The sequence below is a fragment of the Sciurus carolinensis genome, unplaced genomic scaffold, assembly GCF_902686445.1.
Source record: "Sciurus carolinensis unplaced genomic scaffold, mSciCar1.2, whole genome shotgun sequence".
NCBI lineage: Eukaryota > Metazoa > Chordata > Mammalia > Rodentia > Sciuridae > Sciurus > Sciurus carolinensis.
In genome coordinates, this window is record NW_025920221.1 from 1 (window position 1) to 10,916 (window position 10,916).

General features: G+C 34.9%; 1 pseudogene; it reads right to left on the reverse strand.

Annotated features, from left to right (window-relative positions):
* Positions 1–112: 112 nt before the first annotated feature.
* LOC124975187 (flavin-containing monooxygenase 5-like) lies at positions 113–10,366 on the reverse strand (annotated as a pseudogene).
* Between the last annotated feature and the right edge of the window lie 550 nt (positions 10,367–10,916).

A 10,916-nucleotide genomic window follows, 5' to 3' on the forward strand; every position in this document is an offset into this window, starting at 1 on the left:
TTCTCTTGATTTTCTTAATATATGGATAGAGATAGCTCTGATAGCCTGTGTGAACAATCCTTGTTCTTGTATCTTAGCCATTATCAACTCCATTCCCATCCTGAGAACATACCTCTGTTTAGGCATCAGGCCAAACATTTTATAATCAAATCTTTGATTCATACTTTTTTCCAAAAATGTATTTGTTAACACTTGGCCACTTATCTTTGATATAAGATGTTTAAGTTGAGAAAAGTGTACCACATCAAAAGGATATCCATGGTCCCCTACATGAATCAGGATCCAAGCCCCATTCCTGGTGCTGAGGAATACCTAAGGCATGGAAAATATTGTTTACTTTTATCATTCTGGCTCATGATCTGAAAGCACTCCTCCTTTATTCAAGATTAAATTCAAACTCACTAGTGTGGCATTTTAGTTCTGTATAATCCTTTTAAAATTTTTTCTGCTATTTTCCTTCCCAAACACTGTCCAAGAATATATCTCACTGTGATCCACCACTAATTTTCTGTTTAAAGTTAATGTGCTTGAAAAGTTCTCCTCTTTTAAATTCTCCTCAGCCCATTAATTTTTAAGATTCAGATCAAGTTGGCTTTCTATGAGAACATCACTAACCATTCAGGCTGAGAATTCTCTCTCCTCCTCTGAACTTCACTAGCACTTACCACCTATAGGACTCATTAAAAATTATGGAATAGGCTGGGCTCAGTGGTACATGCCTATAATCCCAGTGGCTCCAGAGGCTGAGGCTGGAGGATCACGAGTTCAAAGCCATCCTCAGCAATTTAGCAAGCTCCTAATCAACTCAGTGAGTGTTTCTAAAGAAAATATAAAAAGGGCTGGGAAGTGGTTCAGTGGGTAAGTGCTGATATTCTTATGTTCTTGGAAAGATTAGGTTGCTTCTTCTTTTTTCCATTTGAGTGGCAAAAAGGAAACTCACCCACCATTCTGTTAAGTAAAAGTTTTTAATTACCAAAATGCACCTTCCTTTATGTGAGAACATGGAATTTCTTCTGGCCAATGGACAATTCACACTCTCCATATTACATTTACACATCCTCTTCCAGCAAATACCTGGTCTTCATCAAAGCCAGGGAGAAGCTAACTAGGATTCAATATTTTTTTTTTTGTAGTTGTAGATGGACTTATGCCTTTGTTTTATTTGCTTACTTTTCTGTGGTGCTAAAGATGGAACCCAGTGCCTCACATGTGCCAGGCCAGCACTTTGCCACTGAGCTACAGCCCCAGACCTAACTGGGATTCTGAGTGCAGCCTGAAGCAGTGAACTTATTCCTTAATATAAAGCCAACTGAATAGTGGTACTCTAACCAGTAATGCCTCTTCATTAGCATCAATCATGATGCCAATTGAGGCAATGAAACCAAGCCCCATATTTGCCACTGGTACTGATGGGCAATGTGCAGCCTTCCATAATCTGTTGAGTCTACCTTCTTGATAAGACTGAAGATAGAATGAAGCAACGTAAATCATTGACTCAAACCTGCTTGGCTGCGTAGCTAATCTCTACAGCATGATCTCCTCCAGAATTCCCAACAATTATAATGACTCTTTTTCCAGCCAATGCCTCTGGGTTTTTATAGTATTGCCTATGGAAGTACTGTTCTTTGAACTTCTCAATTTCTGCAAGAGAACATAAAATAATTTTGGATGATAGTTTATATTATGGATATTATTTGTAAAATCATTCTTTTGTAGAATTTAAAGTTGAAGCACATATTCTCCATATGATATCCCTTTATTCAGTTATTCTTGTCATTCTGAATACATTTGTTTATTTTTTCTTCCATAGCCCCAGAATAGTAACTTGTGATTCCTTTACCATAAGTAGTATGTACTTTGTATTTGCAAACTCACAAATCCAAACTGCCTCAGAAAACTGCCATTCTCTTGTGTCTTTCCATTCCCTTAGATACATACTGCCATTTCAATTAGAGTATATATGTTTCTGTATACTCGAGGATATACATAAATTGCATTTTTTTAGAAAAAGCAAGTATATGCCCCAAACTGAAACTAAATTATTCAAGTTTTCATTTAACCCTTAGAACTCAATATTTGTTTGTTTCCTCAATCACTGAAAAGTGCCACATCTGAACAAATGCTGTGTTAGAGTTCCACAGACTTCCTTTTTGATCCTTATGGAGACCAAGCTCATTGTGTAACTAAATGCAATCATGTTCTACTTGTCAGAAATACATACGTTCTCAAAAAATTTGCTGTAAGTTGGTTTTATTACTGTGAAAACATTACATAAGTACTTACATAAGCATAGATTGTTTAGGTCAGTCACTTGATGTGGCCTCCTGATGCAATCAAGACCCACAATAAACATGAGACAAGTGAGGCTAGTTGCTGTAACATGACAGTCTGCTTTACAATAAATATTTCTATAAGTAGAAGCAGTATACTGTATGCTAAAAATAGTAAATACATAAACCAGTAACAAGGTTGTTTATTATTATTATGTACCACATACATAATTGTGTGAGCTATAATTTTATACAACTTACAGTGCAGACAGGTTTGTACATCAATATCACCATGATATTATAATGGCTTATGATACTACTCAGCCTGGAATTTTTCAGTCCTCATTAAATCTTATGGGATTACCATTCTGTATGTATTCCAGCCTTGACTAAAATGGCATTATGAGGTGGCATGATTGTTCACAGACCTGTAAACTCTAAAATTACCATTGTCCAAATGGCAATAATACAAATCCTATTTTCAAGGGAACATGCACAATTAGGGTAAGTTTTATTTCACCCCAAGGTAAAAATTACTCAGACCACAACCTTCTATTCCTCAGTGTTGAAGGCATGGTTTTAGGTTCAACCTCCTCTCTGGTAGGTCACTCACCTGGAAAGCTTTCCAGGGGTAAGTGAGCATTAGTGTGATGACCAGTGCAAAGCATGACTCCATCAAAGATATTCACTTCCTTTTTCCTTTCACACTCAGTGACCACCTCCCATTGGCCTGAAGTAGAGAAATCAGGTCTCTTCTTCACACTGTACACAGTGGTCTGAAAGAAAAGTAACATATACAGGGAACTGTAACCATAGCCAGTACAATGTATATCTTCCCAGACATGACTTATCCTGCAAAATGTTACACAAATGGTTGATACCACAGGTACCATCACATCATTAGGATCCTTGCAAGAATATTTGATTTTCATACTCCTTAAAGAACAGTTTTGTTTGAGGTTGTGGTCTGAATGAGAAGAGTTCTATAAGGCAGATAAAGTAAAATAAGTTGACAGATAATGTACTCTCCTGTGCCTCTAGAAAATTAGGATTTGTGAGGATTTTAATCTCTGCCTTAAGGCATTGTAGCACCTGAATAAATGCTGAATTTCTCCTGTACTTCTGTGACTTTCTGTGCACTAAGCACCTATTTCTCCACTAACCCCAGACATCCTCATACTCTCTGATGTCTTCTGACACCCAAATCCTGTTCTCTTTGATTAACCTCAAACATGTGACTATGAGGCTTCCTTTCATGTTACAGCAGGGAAATATTTCAGTTGCTCTTATTTTTTAAAGGAATCTTTCTTTGCCTTTTACATATGCCCACTTTACAAGTAATTATAGAGAAAGATGCTGTGAGATAGGAAACTAGTGGTATAATTTTTAATTTTTCAAAAAAGCAATAAGAATGGGTTACTCTGCCTTTCTAAGGAAACATCAAGAATGCATTCCAATGAAATTTTAGGGCCTTAGCTAGAATGTCTTGGTTGAATAATAGAGACACTAAGCCTTAACCATCCTGTACTATTTATAGTTCCTGTCATGTGTTTTTACACATGCTGGTGCTTCTACTTGGATAATCCTTTTATTCCTTCTTCATTTAGTAGACTCCTTTCTACTCAAGACTCAGCTTGGACATTATCTTCTCTAAAAATCTTTTCTGAAACTTGATTCCTCTTCCCTGATGGGTTAAATATCCCTCTTCTGAACTGCAATGTATAGATCTCTATAGCACTTATCACTTCATTTTTTACTTATATATATATAATAATAATTTTCTTCATTTTTCTGTGTCTTTAAACACAGTTACTTAGTTAAGTTACTAATTTTTTTGTCTTTGCATCATCACTGCTTAGTACATTAACAAACTTGTTCAAGAACTGTCACTTAAACACGTCAGAGATGCACCACTGGACTGTAAATGACTGGCTTTGGAAATTGTCACAAGATATTACCATTTTATTATTTTTGCTAAACAGAAGAAGGTAAAAGGTTTGGGCTTTAAGTCAGGTGATATATCTGTTTATGGTCATGATTATAAATTATGGGAAAATCACAGCAGATTTCAGAGAAGGAAGGAACCAAAAGTCATACAGTACAATCATCTTATTTTACATAAAAAGGAAATTATGATAAATTCAAGTTGAGAAACTAACTCATCTCAGGTCACAAGTTAATTAGTAGTAAGAACAAGGACCAGAATTCAGGGTTTTGTTTCCTAATTCAGTGTTCTACTCTCTCCACCAGATTTAACTTCTTTGCTTCCTCAATAATTTCCCAGTCACTAAGTACTTCACCAGGTTGTTTTGGTGATCACAAAAAATAATATATTTAAAAGTGCCTCATAAAGTATAAAAGAATAAAGCAATAGTGGAAAAGTTGTGGAACCAGAAAGATTTAAATTTCCCATACCTATTCATTCCCGTCATCTCCTTTATTATAAACAGAGTGTGAAATGAAGACAATGAAAATACTGGTGGCAGGTTTCTTTATGTGTCTGCAACCAAAATATATGAGAAACTTTCCCAGGGGTATTTTAGAGAGAGAACAAAGAGTGGAGTCTTTGTACTTGGGCATATCAAGCTAATATTTACACATAAGCACTGGTAAATGAAGTCACATAATTCATTTACCTGATGAAGAACTTAAAACACAAAGACACCCACAAAACTGCCTACCTTGGACTGGATATACTTTAAAAAGTTCAAGTCTTTGGCATACATCCTGAAATACTCAAGAATATGGGAATTGTGCATGAAGTTAAGATAATGATCTGGGATGATGTAGTCACTGAAGCACATCAACTCCTTAGAAGCATTGATTATCACCAATTTGTAAATACTGACTCTCCCTTCTTCAGGATTCTCCTGCAGTAAATTAGAAGTATTCATGGCAACTTGAGAACTAATTTCATGATTTACAAATAGCCAGTGAAGAGTTGAAAAATTTTCTGGAATAAATGCCAATTCAAACAAATGCACACATAACACCACCTCCATACATCTCTCAGCACTTGTGCCTTTATGTAGCTCCTTCCCCTAGAAACTCAGTATCTTTATGACTTGCTTTTGACCAACAGTATACAGTTGAAATGACACTGAATGACTTTCAACACTAAATAATAATTAGCCTTGCAACTTCCACCTGGGTGTCTTAGAAGACTCATTTTGGTGGAACCCAGCAGCCATGTAAGAAGTTAGTTTTTGTAGCTGTGACCCAAATACCTGACAATGAGAAGGAATTCTTTTGGCTCATGCATTCAAAGGTTTTGGCTCCACTGCTTTTGGCTTCAGGCAAGGCAGAAAATTAAGGTGGAAGGGTATGGCCAAGGAAAGCTTTTCAGTTAAGGGTAGCCAGAAAGCAGGGGTTGGGGAAAGAAGCCCAGGACAAGATAGAGTCCCCAAGAGTAACCCCTGAACCCATGGTCTGCTTTTAAACAATGTCCCACCTGCCTACTCTTTCTACCACTGCCTAGTAATCCATTCAGCTGTCAATAAATTAATTCATTGATGATGTCAGAGCCCTAATGAATGAATAACTTTCCAAAACCCCCCCTCTTGACAATGCTGCATTGGATATCAAGACTTGAGCACTTGAGTTTTTGGGGAATATTCTAAATCTTTACTATAAAATCTCCAACTACATTGAGTCCACAATACTGTTAGGAAGTCCAAGCTAGGCACATGGAAGAAAATATCTAGGAGAGAGAAATATTCAAAAAGTCCTCAGAAATTCTCACTATCTCACCTAAAGTTCTAAACATGTGAACAAAGTAGTCACATTAAATTCAGTCTTAGCACTCATCAGATGGCAATCACAAGAAATTCCAAGTGAGAACTTCCCAACTGAATGAATAAGTCTCAAGAATGTCATACATATTGAGACATTGCTCTCAAGAAAATGTACTAAGTCTGTTTCCAGTATAAGTTATTTACCCCATTGTTACTATTGCTGGGTAACAGTCATTTAAATGAGTTAAAATGGATTAGATCAAAACATACTAGGGAGAGTATAAGTTAGTACAATATTTTCTCAGTAATTTTGCAATGTATATAAAAATCCTTGTAATTTATATATCCTTATAAGGAAATATTCAGACTTGCAAACAAAGATTATTGTTAAAAGATGTTACTGTCAGCATTATTCATAAAATAAAAAGAAAACAAGTTAAATGCTTAAGAAAAAATAACTGAAATTTGAGAACCATTGTTTTAGATCCTTGCTTCCCAAAGTATGGTCTGTGGACCAGCACAAAGGGGATCCCTAGGGACATTGTTAGAAATGCAGAATTTTAGATCCCTCCCTAGACTTACTGAATCAGAACTAACATAACAAAATCCTCAAATGAGTAAGATGCATATGAAAACTGAGAAGCACTGGTTCAGATGATATTAATCTCTAATTCAGTGTCTTCCTTCCTACAACAAACTTTTTGCTTCCTCAAAATTTTCCAATTACTTGATGGGGTTAAGGTGGTAATCCAATAAAATAATGCAATATAAATCCAGCCTATTATACTGTCACTGAAATGTCACAAACCACAGGTTTTCAAATCTATTACATTTAAATTCTTTTTGATTATAGAAAATCACCTTAAGCAATTTGGATCCTCTCCTTCCTTTGTATTACAGAAATGAATAAATATTAGGAGAGTGGGTATTACAAAAAAAATTAAATATCCACAAAATAGAGTGTTTGATTTGTCCACATTCAGGTTTATTTTCCTTCCAATTCTTATTAAAGATTTATTTATTCTAGGAATCCAAAATTGACCACACTAATTTTTCTGCCCCATAATTATTTCTTTTTGACTGCTAATAAGATTTTCAGGAGTCTCCTTTCAAGTCTTCTCTTATTTATTTTATCTATTTCAACCAGAGTATTCATTTAAGTTGTGGTTATGACTATATGTCTGCCATAATTAATATTTTAGCTGTTCATGTTTCCTATATTATGTAGCAGAGTATTTTATTGGGACACCAGATCAACACCACCAGAATCTTGTGAATAGGCTGACATCCTTTTTTGTTGATGTTCTCCCAGTGATTAATTCTTATATATGTAGCAAAAGTGAACAACTATATTCTTTTAAGTCTTTTTCAAACCATTTATTGTCTTATATTCTTTTTTGCCATTTTTTGAGAAAGGAGGAGTTATGAAATTTATGTTTTTTTAAAAAAACATATTTCATTAAAGGGTGTATATTACTTAATTTTCTAATTTAACAGTAACAGTAACATTTTATATTATATTGTACCCACATGGCATCTATTTGTCTATATGCTATACTTTAAAACTTTACTATGTGAAATAGTTATCTGATAATCAGCATAAATATCACTTAGGGTTTGTCAGAAATGGAGAATTTTTGTATACTCCAAATTAGTTCATGAGACTCTCCAGTAATCCATGTGTACATTAAAGTTTGAAAAGCACAGTTTAGCTTGCTTTAATATTTTTTAGATCTGCAGTTTGACTCAAAAATATCAAGATTATTTTATAGTATTGAGTACTTATTAAATCCTTAGCATTTTGAATGTAATTTATTAACTTTTCAAGTAATTTCATTCATAAGGTAACATCAAAGAAAACTGATATATATATCATATCACAACCTACTTTCTACCATCAATCTTACTTAATGTTAATAAAGAGATCAAGAATTGATTGAAATTAATGTCTTCAGAGCACATATAATTACTATTAGAAAGTTTTCAGCTATACAAGGAGAAAATACCCATTTGGTTGGTGGAACATAATCAGAAAGTAGAAATGGTTGTGTCTGAGAAAACACTTGTTTGGCAGAGAGAAAAATGAAAGAGAAATCACGATAGTAAAGTACAAATGGTACTACCAGAGAAGAAAATAAAAATACACTGAATCCCAGGAAACTGTCACAAAAAAGGAGAAAATAGAAACACTGAATTCCCAGTGTTCTTATTGGAACCTACCAGTGAAGGTGGAATTTCAAAGTGCTTAGATCAATTCTACATATGAAACCTCTAACCCATTATAAAAAAGTTTTGGGGGATGGAAGGACAACTAGACTCCAAATAATGATCATGAGACTGATAGAGAAGTACATCTCAGGAAAAAGTTCTCAAGGTTACCACCAGCAACATGCAAAATATGTTTCAGTCCATTAAAGGATGTTTATAATACCTTAGTCTCCACAGTTATGTAACTAAAAAATGTGAGAAGGAGAGTCTATATCTCTATAAACATTCTTAGCAGTCACTCAGGACAGCTTTCTTCTCAGAAATCCACTTATTAAACATAAATATATTGGGTAGGAAATATATGCCAGGCATCATTCTTGGTTTTCAAATATAATAGTGAATCATATAGGTATGTCTGTGTTAAGAAAAGTCAGAAAAGTCAGAGCATTATGATGAAAGTTTATTTTTTATAGAAGCTGTTCATAAGATGTTGAAATTTTGCCCAGAGGATTATAAAAAAAATCCTCATGCTGTATATTCAGCAAATTTTAACTTCAAATCCCTTTAGAGTTTAAAAACCACAGAACTGATAATCAGGCAGAATAATGGCTACACTTCCAACATCATCCCTGCCTCAAATGATTTCACTGCTGTTCAGTAATTGCCAAACCTTGCTAAGATGCTTAAGGAGACTCAAAATGTGGGGGTCTCACTCTAGGCATGAATAACAACTGACATGTAACCATATGCAGAGATGTCACTTTTATAAGTGATTGATGTAATTATTCATTCACTTACTCACTATGATCACTATACAAAGGGGGTATTACTATTATCCCTTCCAAAATATTAAGAAATAAACAGTGGACAGAGAGGTTTTATGATTTGCCCAAGTCCATACTTCTTATAAATGACAGTCTTAGAATCTATAACAGTGTTTAATCTGTACACTAAGGTGTGACTGGATTTCAAGAGTAGAATTTTCTGTTACTAAAAACAAATTAACAGAGTTTTCAGCCCACATTTGATTAAGAAAGGTATAGTGGTTTGCTAAGAGGATTCATTTTATAACTGAATAAGACTATAGTCAGTATTAGTTCCCAAAATGGAGCCAAGATACAACACATTTGTTCAACTAAGAAATGTCATAAGGCCACTTTTAAGTAGCTGTCCAAAATTGTGTTAGTTTTATGATGTGAAATATAACTGTGACACCTCAATTCCATTCACTTGTCCAGAAAATGAGTTTAAAAGTAAACCAAGTTAGAGATCAATGAAGGTGACTGATACTTTTTGGCATTTAATAAGCATACCATTTAAATAAATGATATTGTCAATGGTTACTAGCAAGTTGTAGGGTTGGATGTACATATTAAAACAATTTAACTTTAAAACTGAGTATGTGTAAGGACAAGAAAACCCATTTGCAGGTGCTCTCTACCCTCATCTGGAAGAAAAAGGACTTTGAACTTCTCAAAGCAAGAAGTTTACAATAGTATCAAATTTTATACCTTATTCAAAGATAAGAAATGTCATAAAAATACCTGCATTTTTTTAATAGAAAAAGTAAAGTTGAAGATTGGAGAGGAATATTTCTGGAAGGAGTTGTTAGCAGGTAATTCTAGCTCATTTACCTTTCAGATGTATCAGAAGCAACCACTCTAAATTTTCTAATCCCTTTGTGCTTTCTAATATATGTTGTTTTGTTACTCTTCCTCCCTGCTTCACCAAATTGTTTCCCTCTTCTGAAAAACAGAAAAACTAATGAAATGAAATGTTGTGTGTGGTTTTTATAGACAGTAGAAAAGGAAAAAATGGGACATCTGCAATGTATTTTGCAGCCAACAGAGGGAAAGAGAAACACTCTTAAAATGTGGGGTTGGGGGATGTTAAGTCAACAGGCAGAATTTTATCAGGTTTAGTCACTATCAAGCTCTCATATTACCTAACATGAGATAAAATGTTGCATGCACCCATCTGCAAGGAGGGCTTCAAGTAGTAATGGACAAGAAGATTTACCTGATACCTACAAAGCCCTCCAATGTCATCAGTCCTTTCAAAGCAAACAGATTTCTAGTCTTTATCCAGGCAGCACTTGACAGAAGAGAGCCCACAGAATTCACCCCCAATTACAGAAATATTTTTCTTGGTCATGGACTCCACAGGACTTCACCTGGCTATGGCAATGTCACTTGACCTAAAGAAAGAATGACAAGAGACAGAAAGCACAAATCTGTCAACAGTTTTTAAGAAAGACAGTTGCCATGACACTCAAATAAATGCTGTAACAAGAGGAGACTTTGAGAAAGCCAGAATTGGTTGATGTCTTCAGAAGGAATTTCTTGCACAGGATAGGTCAGCCCTGTTGCCTGCAGGACCCAGAGCTGAGAAGCTCCATAGTGTTTTCATACTGTTTCCAGAAGCATCTGGCTGATTCTTCAGCTGCAATCTGGAAGCTAATCTGATTTTCTGCTGTGATAAAAGAAACATAAACTACAGAAGTACAAACAGCAGCAACAGTCAGTGTGGAGGAGATGTTCTTCCCCATCTACTTTCAGTCAACACCCCACTCACTCTTTGGCAGCAATTCTCCCTCTCTTAATGAGAAGAAAACGTGGAGTGAATCTGCTTTCAGGAGAAAACAAAAACAAAAACAAAAAATCATCTCCAACTTCCATAGTTTTCAGCTGTTTTTATAGACAGT